We start from the raw sequence: 14,813 nt of genomic DNA, 5'->3' as shown, positions 1-14,813 counted from the left end.
AAACTTTGCTTAATATTTCCAAGGCCCTGGAAAGTAGTTCACTTCGTAGTTACTGTCTGAAACTCACAACAGAGAAGGAGAGAGCAGCAGAGGAGACAGATGCATCTCCTCCACCCTTCAGTGGAGTCCCATTCCTTTTTCTGTAAAGATAACTAAAACATTGCAGTTACACTGCAAAATCAGTGAGGCTATCCCTTTGGAAATTTACAATCGTAATGTAGTTCTGCCTCCATTACATTGGTTGTGAATGAATAGATTATTTGTAGCTACTTTCGTTGCTAGTTAATGTAAAATTCAGAAAACAATGAACTCAAGCTTCAGAAACCTTAGAGGCCATTGGAGTTTTATTTCCAACTTCACAGGTTATCTGTGGTAACAGTGATTAGGAGCGACTTTTTCTGGCCTGGGGGTGATGGTCTATCTAGTGCTAACTCATTGTTTCCTCCAGCACTTGAAATTCGGAGAGAGCCCTGCTCCCTTGCTGAGTCTTCCTTTCCCCCCCTCTCTTTTGTTGGTTGGTGGCAGTTTGCTGTTGTTCTGTTCAGCTGGGTGCTAATAGGGGTGCAGTAAAGAAAGCAGGATATGCACGGGTCTGTAATCTCAAAGTGTAAGCAAAGAAACATGGGATTTTAAAAAATATATATATCTTACTCCTCAGAGCAAGTTACTGAGACATTAAGAGCCAGATAATGAGAAAGGGGTGGGCTCTGGGGAACCAGAGATTTTCTACTCTGTGACTCTCTCTGTACTGCTACTGTGCACGAAAAAGAGAATTTTTACCAGAAATTCCAAACTCTGCAAGAGGAGCAACTGAGCAGTTGGATAAATCGGCAACCAGACATTTTGATGGTGTCAACACAACCCTTTGCTAACAATTTTTTGTTAGATTCCGAAAGTAAGCATTGTATCCAAACACCTCAGGGTAATGTTGCTGAAGCAGTGAGATATGACAGGGTGTTGATTGATGGGGCCTTAATTCCTTGTTCATTCAGGACCAGGCAAGAATTTAGTATGTCATAACTTCCACACTGCTGTGTTTTATTAGGAATATAAAATTTTAGTATGGAATTGTAGGGGTTTTCACCACTCCCCCTTCTATTTAAAAACAGACGTTTCACTACACATGGAGGCATGTGTGCGCACACACATGCATATTATGTGCAGAGAATTAGACACGGCAACAGAGACCAGGTGGGGATCCATAGATGCTCCCAATGGCTCTCATTGCGCAACAACCCTACACGTCACACATTGTCGCTCTAGTTGTTGGGTGTGTGACTTGCGTACTTGAAAGCCAGTCATACAGAGGAAGAGCAGGATCTTTTCTCCATTGTTCCAGAGTACAGGACATGTAATAATGGGCTCAAGCTACAGAAAGCCCGATTTCAGCCGAATATCGGGAAAAACGTCTTAACTATTAGAGTAGTACAACAACGGAATCAATTGCCTTGGGAGGTGGTGAGCACTCCAACCCTGGAGAAAATTAAACATCCATCTGTCAAATACATTTTCGATTCCTGCATTGAGCAGGGGGTCAGACCCGATGACAATCTAGACCCCTTCCCACTCTATGATTCTATTTAATTAGGAAGAGCAGCTTGTTTTGGGACTACAACTGGCACGGTAAGTGCCCGTGCTTTGTAAAAAATGTGCAAAAAGGTTGTCATGGTTTCTGTGTTCAGGCTGTTTTCTCCACCTGTTCTTCCCCCCCCCCCTTCTGTTGGAGGCAGCTTCTCCTCTGTTCTCTATCCTTGTTTCCCCCACAAAGATGGAGCTTCTGACTGATAACAACTGTTGTTTTGCAATTCGGTGGTGAAGCTGCAACTGCTTGCAGCTGGCTTCCAGGTTTCCTGGCTTCCACATTTAGTTTCCGTGTTTTTGAAGGATAGCTTGAATCTGTTCTTTTACAGCTATGGGTGGTTGAGCAGCATGGCAGTAAAGTGGCGGGAGGATGGCGCAGAAGCGTAAGCAGGGCAAGACAATGGTGGCTTCATCATGGAACCAACCCGGCTGTCATGTGATCAGGCCCAAGCATTCCTCCACATTGAGGTCCGGCGAGCGAATTGAAACATAAGGACTAGAAACTTGAACCTAACATGGAAAGGAAGCCATAACTGAAAGGGGGAGTTCTCTAAAGGGACCACAAGGAGAGGCAGATATATATAGGGGGTGGGAGGGAAAAGGGATGGAGGCGAAACAGAGATAGGAACAGAAGTCAGAAAGAGTTAAAATAGAGTCTAGAATGAAATTATTTGGGATTTTCGCTTTTGCTCCCCGCTCCTTCCTGTGACATTGGATCAGATGTGATATTGAAATGTTCCCAATTATTTTGCTTGGATGAGTTTAGTGATCCTGATGATATTAATTATTGTTAAAGGTCAACAGCACTCATACGAATCCCCCCTTATGTTCTCTGGTGTAATATGTTAATTAATTGGAAATCATTTAGCGATGCCTGCCAGGCGACTTTTGCCTGGACTTCATTCCAGGGGGTTTGCTTTCTGTTTGTCCTCCCCTTCTTGAGTCCTCTTTGATGGTGGCTTGTCTTGCAAATTCCTTTTGATCCTAACTGGGACCCAGTTCCAAAAGGCAGGACTCAGTTGGGGTGAGATGCCACCATAAGCATTTGAGTCAAGCCAAGAAGATGATTCTTGATGCTGCCTCTTTCCCCTCCTTCTTGGTCCACCCTTTTCCTTTGAAAGTTTGGGGTCTCCTTCTTTTAATCCTGAGGCTAACTGGAATGGAATCTAGGAGCCAGTGTAAAATGCTATGTGCCCTCCTAGCTGCAGCTGAACGTGGTATCAGAGTGACCAGATCCCTCTTTAGCAATGTTGAATATGGAAGACTGCTATATCATCAGCTGCCCATTCCCTTAGATTTCAGGGTCCATACTGGTGACTGCAGGGGGTCCATCATGCAGTCCATTATGATCTTACAGGGGAATGGTAGAGCAAGCAATTATTGTTTCCCTAGGCTATGGTCCACTGCTGTGAAGATGTGCTGGAAGAAGAATCGTGACTCACAGTAATACTGCTCAGCTCCCCACAGCACAAAGGGCCCAAAACTTGGGTGCTGAAAAACCCACCGGATCAGTATCTGCCAATTCACTTGGCTGCCTGAAAATATTAAATTAAAAAAACCCAGAAATAGATGTATTTTCAGTGTGCATTTGCTAGAAAAGGCCACTTGAGGGAGCCAGAGACAATGCAATGTATAGTGTTTGATGCTTCCACATTTTGGGGGGATTTGCCTGGGGGGGGGGGCGGCCTTGGAGCCTTCTTCTATTTTGGTGCTTGCCCAATGAGCCCTAGTGCCAGTTGGAAATGGGCAGAGGTGGGTGACTGGGCTTTAAAGCTACCTCTCAAAAAATAAATAATTTTTAAAATTAGACTCTCTTTCTGTTGTGTGATTTACCCTAAGATTTAGCTCTCTTGTCTAGAATACCAGAGCAATGGAGAAGTTCTCTGAGACTCTAGACAAAGCCTGAGATCTGGTGACCCTATGAGAAAATCTTAAACATATCTGGCTGTTTCTGTGCAAATCTGAGAAATTCTGTTGAGTTAAACTTGGCTTCCTTCATCATGTGTTAAATGAGGTGGTCCATTCTCCCCGGCATAACACAGTGAGCTATTTGGAAAAGCCTATATCACTTCCAAAGAGAATTTGCACATTTCTAAGACTTTTTTGTGTCTTTAAAATGCATAGCGCTGGAAAATGTAATAACTGTTGCCCTGTCATTTGAACAAGGAAAAAAGGTAGCATAGACCGGGTTGCTTGTGTTTTTAAAAAAGTAGCACAGGATGGGTTGCTTCTGTCTTTTAGAAGGTAGCACAGGATGGGTTGCTTGTGTCTTTTAGAAGGTAGCACAGGATGGGTTGCTTGTGTCTTTGTGAGAAATCAACTGAATTGCTGTGTGTATGGAGCTTCATGAGGGGAGAAGGGCACTAGGTCTTGTGTGCAAATTGCAAAAGCCATAAAAATGCGGGGATGGAAGAGAATTTGTGTCTTGGTCACTTATTCAAGACAAGCTCTGTGGCAGAGGTTAGGAGTTCCTCAGGAAGCCCTCTTGGCAGGCTGACATAGTCCATCTCAAACTGACAATCAAACAGATACTAATGATTTCAACACAGTATGGTTGTGATTATATTTATGCAACAGAAAGCGTGAAATGGGGAGCAACTTCAAAGTTCAACCTATGAAGATAAAATATTTTTTTCTGGGAGAATAATGGATAGTTCTATCCCTGCTGTTATTGAATTTGTTAGTTTAAGAAATAAAGCTATCTTCTATTCCGTAAACTCATATTAAAGCTGAAAAATCAATCAGTCCAGCTGTCTCGATATTGTTGGATTATAGAATTTTGTGCCGTAGCCAGAGTAGGCAATAGTGAAGAGTGATGGGAACTGTAGTTCAAAATCCTCTGCAGGGCTCGAGAGGGTCTCACTCCTGCTTGAAAAAGCTGTCTGTTGCAGCCGTCTCTTGATAGCTCAGGGCTCTGGAGTCCTGCACAGGATAGGGGCATCATTTTAGGGCAGGGCCAACTTGAAAGCCTTTGTGTGTGTCCCGGGAGATGAAGGAAATGGTTGTTGTTTCTCTTGCAACACTTTGTCTGCTTTCATCCCGAGGAACTCGGCACTCGGAAGCCAAACAACCCCATTAAGCCTCAACCCTCTGCCGGCAGTTCAGGCTGGCCCTCCTGGCCTCAATCGGCCAAAATCGCCCCGCGAATTGCTGAGCAGTGAAGCAGGAAAAAGCCCGGCACGCTGTTGTATTTCAGACTGATGGGTCTAAATTTATCCTGGCGTAGGTGGAAAAGGAGGCAGGGAGGGAAGCTCAGATGGGAGCTTCGACGCTAGCAGATGAGGTCAGCTCTGCAGAGCCGAGAGTCTCGGAGAGCTGGATGAAAGGACCCCAGTGGGTTCGATTTCCACGTGGTCTTTTAAGACGAGGAGCTGTTTCGCCCATGCATGTGTGCATCATTTGATTTTCCTTCTCCTGATTCCTGCTGGCTGAGCGCTGAATGCCTGTATTGAAAACCAGCCCTAGGACCATGTCTTCCCTGTCTTAGCAAAATACCCTGCAGTTGGTATTCATCACAATGATATGAAAGTTCTGTATTTCTGTTTGTAACAATTGGTCCTGCAATTGTTTGGTGTCCCCGTCGGTCTTTTGAACCTAATACATTGAGCTTCCTCTCCTACCCAGTTTTCTGTTCTCCTGTCAAACAATCGGGGCCAAGTCACTGTTGTGCATTCTCATTCTTCATTTGGATAGCTTGAGGTCCCCATTTGTTGTTGGAGCTGGCTGGGTAGCTCAGTAGTTTAGGTGGGCAATCTGTAGCATGAGTACAGTGGTGCCTCGCAAGACGAACGCCTCGCGGGATGAAAAGCCCCAAGATGAATGTTTTTTGTGATCGCTATGGTGCCTCGCAAGACGGCTTCTTCTATGGCCATGCTTCGCAAGACTTTTTTCCCCCCAAGACCGATGCCTCACAAGACGAAAAAATTCATTCATCTTGCAAGGTTCCCGTAGGAATTCCTATGGGAAGCCACTTTTTGCTAGATTATTTTTTCGCAAGACAGTGCTTCTCATGGAACAAATTACATTTGTCTTGCAAGGCACCATTACATTACAAATTGCCCAGAGGCTGCTTTAAGCACTGTGGGGTGGCATATAAGCAGTGTACTTTGGTTATTTGCTTTCAACAGGGGGTTAAGAGCTTGGATTGTGTGGGCAAATGAAGCCAAGATTCACAAATAACACACAAACGCGAAGAACCCAAATATCTTAAAATGGCGATAGCAGCCTCTTTGTTGCGTAGACTCTGAAGAAGCATCAGATGGGGTTAGTGGTTTGGGAGAGAACTCGCATTTTGTGTGTGGACATTTTGTATGTGGAAAGGGTGGGAAGTACTCTTTGTCTCACTCTTTGGATGGAGAGAAGAAGTCCTGTGAAGTTTTGAAATTCTGTCTGGAGGTGTATCAAGGACAGCTTGAATTGCCAACAATGAAGAGTTTGAAAAATATTATCCACCTTCCTATGTGAAGTGTATTTGCAAGGCTGGAATGTCAGGAGCCGAAAGTGGTTCTTACTTTGGTTGTTGTGGGTTTTTCGGGCTCTTTGGCCGTGTTCTGAAGGTTGTTCTTCCTGACGTTTTGCCAGTCTCTATGGCCGGCATCTTCAGAGGACAGAAGCAGGAACTCTGTCCGTGCTCTGTTCTTAGTTTCCTTCTCTCCGTCGTCTTCTCTCTTTTGTCTCCATTCCCTATTTTAAATCTGAAATAATGTGTCTTCTTGGAGGAGCCTAGCCAAAGCAAGAGAAAGTGTGTGTGTGAGACAGAGAGAGAGAGACAGAGAAAGAGAGAGACACACACACGCACAGACAGAATGTGAAATGCTCTATTTCATCAATTTAATGAGGAACACTGCACTGTTCTGCTCACTCATCTACTTTCTCCCGTCTCTAAGAGCTGGCTAGACAAGGCTCCTAATAGGTTTGGCACTAGCTAGGACTCCTGCAGGCGTAGCCTGGCCTGTGGCAGCTTCGTCCTGTGTGGCCAGATTTTTTTCAATTTAGGCTCATATTTGCAGAGACCAATCTGCAACCAAGGCAGCAGCCATTGCTTCTGGGGCAAGTTTTGTCTCACAGTCATAGAGGGGAGGCAGCCCGTTCTGTCTTTGTGAGGAAAGGTGCCTTCTGAACCAGGGAGCCAGGAGGGAGGAAGAAACCTGTGAGAGCACCAGGCTGGCTGTGTTTTATGCAGAGGTTAGTTTGGTCACTGTGAATGGGGCCTTGGAAGCTGTAGCAATGGGCCTCCATTGCATTCATTCATAAATAAATAAATCAACTACATTATTAGTTTAGAACACTGTTCTGGATGGTTTACAGCAATAGATAAAATGTATAGTACTAAATAGTAAATACATAGGAATTAAAACATTAAGAAAATAAGAACAAGCCTTTACAGAAGGAATGAGTGCTTTCCACCCACATTTTCTTTAAAGTGCCCACCTCAGCCTTCCCTAACCCATTTCCTTCCAGAGATCCTGGACCCATGCTGATTAAGACGCATGGTGATTGTAATCCAGGAGGTTTGGGGAAACTTAGCTAGCTGCTGCCCTTCCATCTTCCCTCTTGAGGCAAATAAATCCAGCATGAGTGCATGTTTTGGACTACAGCTCCCATAAGCCCCCTTCAACAGATCGTTTCTGTGATTTGGAACGTGCCTTTCCTCTGCATGGCGGCAGCCGTTGGGCGCCATTCCCGCCGTCCTCCAGTCACGTCAGTGTGGCCGAAAGCACCAGCGTTCCAATCCAGTGTCCGAAAGCGCTCGGCGCCCTGCTAGGATGGGAAAATTGAGCGGCCGGTCTTTTCCCCACGTTCGTCCGTAGTTTGTTCTCGAGCTCTTTCTCCCGAATCAATGAAGAAATGCACACACCCTTGGAAATCCATCTCGAAAAACAAATCAGTGCAAATTTCTTTCAGTACGCCTACACATAACTCGGTGAGCAGAAAGCTGTGGGTTTCATATACGGCGTGGCCCACCTTCTTTATTTATTAAGGGATGCTGTGTTTTGCACAGGCCAGGTTGACTTTCCCCCCCATCAATTCTGAATTGTGCTGCCGGCACAGCCGCCGTGAGGGAGCGTCGTTTAAGGGCTCGTTCCGTGCTTTGCTTCTAATTTATTCCAGGCGTGCTCTTTTCCCTTCACAGCCCCGTACGGCTAATCCTCCGGATCAGGATTTCATAGCTGGCAACATGTTATTAAAATGTGTTAAGAAACATCTTCTGTGCAGAAACAAATGTGTCGGGTCTGAGGCAAAAGGCAACTGGAGGGAGGGTGTGTGTGTGTGTTTGTGTGTTTAAAAGATGTGGAAATGGACATTAAAAGAGAAACCAACCCGAAACCTGGCTGGCAGAAATGGCTACAGAAAGGCCCTCTCTGTAGGCTCATCCTTCTGCCTTGGCCTGATCACAATAATATAGTTTGCAGCTTAATTACAGAGGCTCTTGTTTGTAAGTGTCATTAATGAGGCATCTGGCTTAATTTAGCCGAATAAAAATGCTTGTTAATAGCAGAGCGCTCGCTCCCTTTTTTTTTGCTGGCGCTTAATTGAGGGAAAAGCAAACATGCCATTTCCCTTCACAGCAAATTCAAATTGTTCTGGGTTTTTGCTGAGGAGAAAACTCCTCTGTGAAACCTCAGGCGCTTTAAATAAGAAGCAAGCAAACAAACAAACATTTCCACACGCTAGAGGGGAGAGCGAGTTCCGCCACGCCACTATAGCCTCCGTCTCCTGTTTGTTTCGCTCTGTGGAGAAACTGTCAATGGTGGTTACTTCCTACCCTCTGTGTATGCACTGTCTTTTTTATTTTGCACAGACCAAGATCGGAACTCTAGGGTATAAGTAAAGCAAATTCCTTGCAAAGAGAGGAGATATTCTGCAATCTGATATAAAATTCTGCAATGTAGAATTCTCCATTCCATATACAGCGGTGCCTCGCAAGACAAATGCCTCACAGGACAAAAAAACTCACTAGACAAATGTTCCTATGGCCATGCTTCACAAGACAAATGTTTTCCATTTTTTGTTCCTGTCTCATGCTTGCTGATTTTTAAATGTTTTTCTATGATGTTTAAAAGTTAAAGTTTTTTGATTGAATTTTTTTTAAATCATCTGCATAATATGTATGGCTTTAAAGAGCACTTAATAAACCCTTTGTAAACCAAATTTGACTTTGTTCTGACTTTTTTTTTTTGCCCACAGGAATGCATTAATTAGATTTCAATGCATTCCTATGGGAAAACGCGTTTTGCAAGAGAAACTTTTCGCAAGACAACATTAACCGCGGAACACATTCAATTTGTCTTGCGAGGCACCGCTGTAATTTATATAAATGGAGGACATGAGTCTATGACCCAATACATGTTCACGCTGAAGTAACCCTTATTATGACATGTAACTTTTACAGTTGGATTGAAAGAGTAATATTCCTGTTACCCATAGCGGAACGTGAATTATGTGAAATTTGAGACATATGGATGGAGGCACAGCTTTTCACAATGCCTAGTTAAACTGAGGGCGTCTTGTCAAATGTACATATGTCTATCTACAGATATCAAGACACCTGCAACGTTAATTTTCAAACTGGGGAAAAAAGGAGTGCTATTTTTTTCTCTTGTCAAGCGCTCCTGAATTTGAGTGAACTGGTTTTGGAAAAATATCTTCTTTCATCAAGAATGCCACACACAAAAAATGCCTTGCTTGTTTTCTCACCGGGCAAGGGAAATGATTTTGTGATTCCTTGTCCCTCATGTCTAAGGATGGGATCTGTGAGGATGGTACGCTTCTCATGACAGATGCCTCAAAGCTCAATTCAAGATGGCGGTTTTGATCTATAATGGAGCTAGGATATCTCATAGACTACCTCCTTTAGTACATTCCGACCCAGGCTCTGATAGACTCACTCTTAAATGTCCCATCAATCTGAGAGGTTAACCTTGGTGAGTACATATGTAAGATGTGTGGACTTTCTCTGTAGTGGCACGTGAGGGGGGATGTAGGCCTATAAATATAAAATTGCTACAATGACGTGATGATGATGTGCTGTCAGTGGGTGACGGTTATTGCTCAGTTAAAAAAAAATCTGAACAAAGTTTAATCATATCAAATTCTTATCAAATCATATCAAATCAAAGTCTCTGACTGCGGAGCCAGAGGTTGGTGACCCCTTGGTGAAAGGTTGGGCTCACTGGGTCCCTTCCAGCTCTGCAGTTCTAAGATGATGATGATAATCCTCCCTTTATGACATTGCCTTGTTTCTCTTACCAAACTTAATTGCTCAGTATTGAGGAGAAGCTCTTGGTTTGCAGCTTTTTAGTTGATGGTTTCCCAAACAGAGGCATGAGCCCATCCAGGAGAAGTGAACACAAGAAAGTGTTTCTGCTTGTAGAGTTTCATGTATTTAGTGAGGAGAACCTGTTTCCCACCAAACACTGGCCTAAATTTTAATAACAAGGGTGCGCTATTTTTGAGTCCATATTTGTGGAGAAAGCTTGGGATCTCTCTGTATATATATGTGTTTTTTCCTCCCTGGTTTTGAATCCAGTTTCTCTTGCCATTTCTGCTTCATGTAGCAAACCATGGCCTTTTGTGGAAGGACACTTCCAGTGAGGTGAATATTCCCTTTTTACCCCTTTGTTCCTGTCTTCCTTTTCTCCTGCCTTTCTCTCTTTCCCAGCCTGTTCCTTTTTCGCTTGAGTGAAAGACAAAGGACATTTAAACTCTCCTCCCCTGCTCCCGACTTGGAACAATAACATGTTTCTCAGTTCATTTCTTCCCCAATTAGATGGGCCCAGTTTCTTAGAAGGTGGATTTACTTGGTGTGAAGGTCAACGTCTGGGCTCGGGCACTGCTTAAATTACGGTTGATGCCCATTTTGTCGTCATTTAGTTGTTTAGTCGTGTCCGACTCTTCGTGACCCCATGGACCAGAGCATGCCAGGCCCTCCTATCTTCCACTGCCTCACGGAGTTATGTCAAATTCATGTTGGTTGGTTCAATGATACTGTCCGGCCATCTCATTCTTTGTCATCCCCTTCTCCTCTTGCCCTCACACTTTCCCAACATCAGGGTCTTTTCCAGGGAGTCTTCTCTTCTCATGTGTTGGAGCCTCAGCTTCAGGATCTATCCTTCCAGTTGAGCACTCAGGGTTGATTTCCTTTAGAATTGATAGGTTTGTTCTCCTTGCAGTCCAGGGGACTCTCAAGATGCCCATTTACAGAGTAGCATAAACAACACCCCGCCTTCCATCCAAAAGCTTGCCTCAGGAGAGTATGTTTAAAAGATGCTTCCATGACCGGCACTTACTACAGCAACCAATCAACAAGCAGGCCCTGTTTGTAGAATTCACCATAATTCGCGTGCAAGTGATTTTCTGTTTGGAGCGTTTCATGAACCATGCCCTGTTTCTAGTGCTCATTGATAGTTACTCTTGCCCATGCATCTAGAGTTCCAACTGCTGGAGGTTGGGAGTTCGGTTCCCCCACTGTGCTGCCTTGATGGGGCTGGACTTGACGATCCATCAGGTCCCTTACAACTCTGCCGTTCTGTGATTAAGATTATCATCAAAGCTAATTGGAGTTTGCTGCTGATGTTTCCTGCAAAAATGTGTTAATCAGGTTTTTTTAAAAAGGACTAAGCTATTGCACATCGACATGTGTTTCTGTGAATCCCACAAATTAATCATTACACATTGTGAAGAAGCTGGTTCGGTGTGTTCCATGTGATTTGTATTGAGTCAATGAAGTGAATCATGGCTGCCACATATACTTCTCCCTTGAATTGTGCGATTCTGAGCAGCACCATTTTGGTTATACAAATTTTTAAAAAAATAAATGGATGGATGGATGGATGGATGCATGCATGCATATTCAATAAATACAGTACTGCTATTTGTGTCCAGAGAGTGCCTTGAGAAAAAAAATGTGTCTTGGTCTTACAAGGTCCTTGTTGTTGTTTGTATAGTGGCCCTTGGTTTGATGGTGGTGAGTTGGTAAGCTCCCATTCCTGGCATGCCAGGGAGGTTGATTTGGGTCTCTCTCTCTGTGTTAATCAACTGTTTATGCTTTGTATTTATATTTGGGAAGTTGGCATAAGAGTTATACATGTATTTTGAACTACACCGGGGTCTGGCACCCCTAGCCCCAGTTCTGTTGAAGGGAGAAGTGTGTGTAGGCCTCTCCCAACCCCTCCCTCCAAATTCTCTCAACCATCACCAACCTGAAAAAAATATTCCACAACCACAAGAGTGCAATTGCCGGGAAAGCTAGATAGAGCCTCTCTATACACCTTCCTTCAAGTACAGACACACATACACAGAAATAGTAGTACAAAATTGGGAGTTGACTTTAGGTAGCTACTGGCTTTATTTTGCAAATTACTTGAGATATATGAATGTGGCCACCTGGTTGTGTGCACTCTCAAGAATCAGAAGCACCGGATGGGTTGTTCTCATGTTTTGCAACAACCCACCCATCCTCCTGTTTGTCCTGTGTGTGTGTGTGCTTTGATTCTTACACACCAAGGGCTCTGGGCTGCCACAGGGAACTTGTGCGAAGATCACAGAACACAGGTGATAAAAAGAAGCAATCCTTGCCTCACAATTGCTCAGGAAGATAGGAATGTTGTGGGACTTGAAAATTTCTCATTGAGATGACTCATAGTGTCAGGACAGATGAAACCAACAAGAAGGGGAGGTTGTGCAGGTGATCTTCACCTGCCTCTTGAAAATGGATTTTCTCTGTAGCCCTGCAGCACTTTCCCATTTTATACCTACAATGGTGCCCTTACTTTTGACAGCACCACCTTGGCTCTGCCTGCCTTCTCTTTATGATATTTTCTCCTTTAAAAAAGAGAGAGAGATCTAGAGAGAGAGAGAATCTACCTTCAGTTCCCTAAAAGACTTAGTAATAAGGTGTCAGATGCTGGATTGTAGATGTGTCCCGGAGAGAACAAATTTAACACTTTTTTTTTTGTCTTTTCCGGCTGGCGCATAGGGACTTCTTTGAGGTTGCTTTAGGTTGCCATGGAAGCAGCCTGTTTTCAGTGTGAATAACGCAAGCACGCAGAAGGCGAATTTAGATGCCATTAAAACATCCTCTTGGTGTTAAAATTCCCTACTATTATCCTGTAAGGCCGGCCTTGCGTACACTTTACGACCTTCTGTATGAAACTTACTAACTGTGGCCCATTCTTATTACAAGCTCTGCTGATGGAAAGCTTGCCTTGGTCTGTGTGGATTAGATCAGTGGTCCCCAACCTTGGGCCTCCAGATGTTCTTGAACTACAACTCCGAGAAGCCTTCACCACCACCTCTGCTGGACAAGATTTCTGGGAGTTGAAGTCCAAGAACATCTGGAGGCCCAAGGTTGGGGACCACTGCATTAGATGATCAGGGCACAAAACCAGTATTCCACTACAGTAGTGGCAGGAATGTTGACATATGCATGTGCTAAGTATTATTGTGTTTGCTCATTAGGCTGCAGTTCTACAGTTAGCATTAAGAAAGCCCCTCTGAGCATGGTGACCCTTCCTTTTGAGTAGACAGAGCATGGCAATGTTTTCAAGCTGTATGAGTGGACATTTATAGCATTTGGAATGTGAGAAAAGGATCTCTCTTTCAAAAAACTCGGTATCTCCCTATATGCACTGTGACCTTTCTCATTGTGCATTTTTGGAAAACATAGCCCAATATTAACTCTTTGTAGCTTTGTTTCACCACATTCACCGGGATATCACAGAACTATGAAAATTGTGGATGCTGCCATTCATAAAGCACCACCAGGGAATTGTAACTGCTTCTCACCAGGGGTGTTGGGCAAATTCTGTTCAGTTTTATGTTTTGATATGAATTTCTCAAAGTTCAGTGTTTGGTCACAAAAAGACAGAAAGTCTTTGAATTTTATTTTAAAGACATCACTGATGAAACAAAACTGATAGATCCTTTCCATGCAAGCAGGAACCCTAAATATTCATGGTCTTAAAGCTTTCTTTAAATCCTTGTGCATTCAGTTATATTTTTATTTATGTTGCTGAATTAAGGCAATCATTTCTTTTTCCTAACACATTCCCTGTCTTCTTCATGGTTATATTGAAATGTTTCATATTAGTTTTCCTCTTTGGAGTTACTTGTGTTTTTTACCTGTTTTTTTTAGTGTCTTTGAGGGAGGCCATGATCACACAAGAAAAATGCATCCCCTTCTTTCTTGCATCTTCTTCTTCCCACATAGTTGCATGTTGTGATCATGTGGCATATATCTGTTATAGTGGTTCATACTTTTTTTTAACCATTCCACTTTTTGGGGGATGAATTAGATGTGGTACATTCATCTACACCCATCGAGCCAGATATAATCCCTTTTCTTGTGCCTTTCTCTTTTCCACTTTCCATCCCTTTTTTCAAAATCGCATGGAGACATCACTGTGTCAGCAAAACACCCTTGCTGGCCACATACTGATCAGGGCCATTTCTTCCTGTTTCCATGCTTTGTTACTCTCCATGGAGGGTAATCCTCAGCACATTGCAGTGGCAGTCAAAAGAGACAGTAAGAAGACTGATGCTCCATATTTTTCAGAATTATACCAATATGCTGACATTCCAATTTGAAAATTAGTTTAAGAAAAATTAAGGGAGTCAAATGGCAGCAGGTGAGGGAGGTGGAACCATATGCCAGATGCACAGGAAGTGAATTGGTTTTGGACTACACGCTCAGTGGGATGTTGGTTGTACTGTGTGACATGTAGAACAAATATAGTAGTCATCTCCCAGTGAGCTGGACTTGATGTGGAGATAGCACAGGTGGGGAAACACAGGAATCAATAATGGCCTTGCATGATCTGTATAAGGAAAAAAAAAGTCGAAATTCACATGGAGTGACTCGGAAATATTTTGCTGATGTGACCGCAGCCTGAGAGTTTTGTTTGTCTTACTTTATAACAAAAATGTGATCAAAGCGCGCACAGCTACAAACATCTTCATTAATATGATGGAAAGAATTCACCGTTGTTTAAAAAAAATGAATGTGGAAGGAAAAAAGTGTACATTTGTCCACCCATAATTTAAATTAAAGTTATAATGAATGTTCATTCACAAATCATTTTGTTTTCAGCGGAAAAAGTGAACCTCAACAGATCAAAACGCCTAGCTGTGAAAATTATCACTGACTATGAAATTGTTTACTTCTACGTATATCAGAGAAAAAAGACTAGTGTTTTTTTTTTCTGGCCAGCAGCAGCATTTTAAAAAGAATG

General features: G+C 43.3%; 1 protein-coding gene across 3 annotated transcripts in view; it reads left to right on the top strand.

Annotated features, from left to right (window-relative positions):
* Nucleotides 1–14,813, top strand: part of NTRK3 (neurotrophic receptor tyrosine kinase 3) — a 320,443-nt gene that overhangs the window by 89,603 nt on the left and 216,027 nt on the right. The window lies entirely within an intron of this gene.

Source organism: Pogona vitticeps, chromosome 12 (assembly GCF_051106095.1).
Source record: "Pogona vitticeps strain Pit_001003342236 chromosome 12, PviZW2.1, whole genome shotgun sequence".
NCBI lineage: Eukaryota > Metazoa > Chordata > Lepidosauria > Squamata > Agamidae > Pogona > Pogona vitticeps.
Note: the sequence above shows the minus strand (reverse complement) of the source record. Positions and strands in the feature narration are given on the sequence as shown.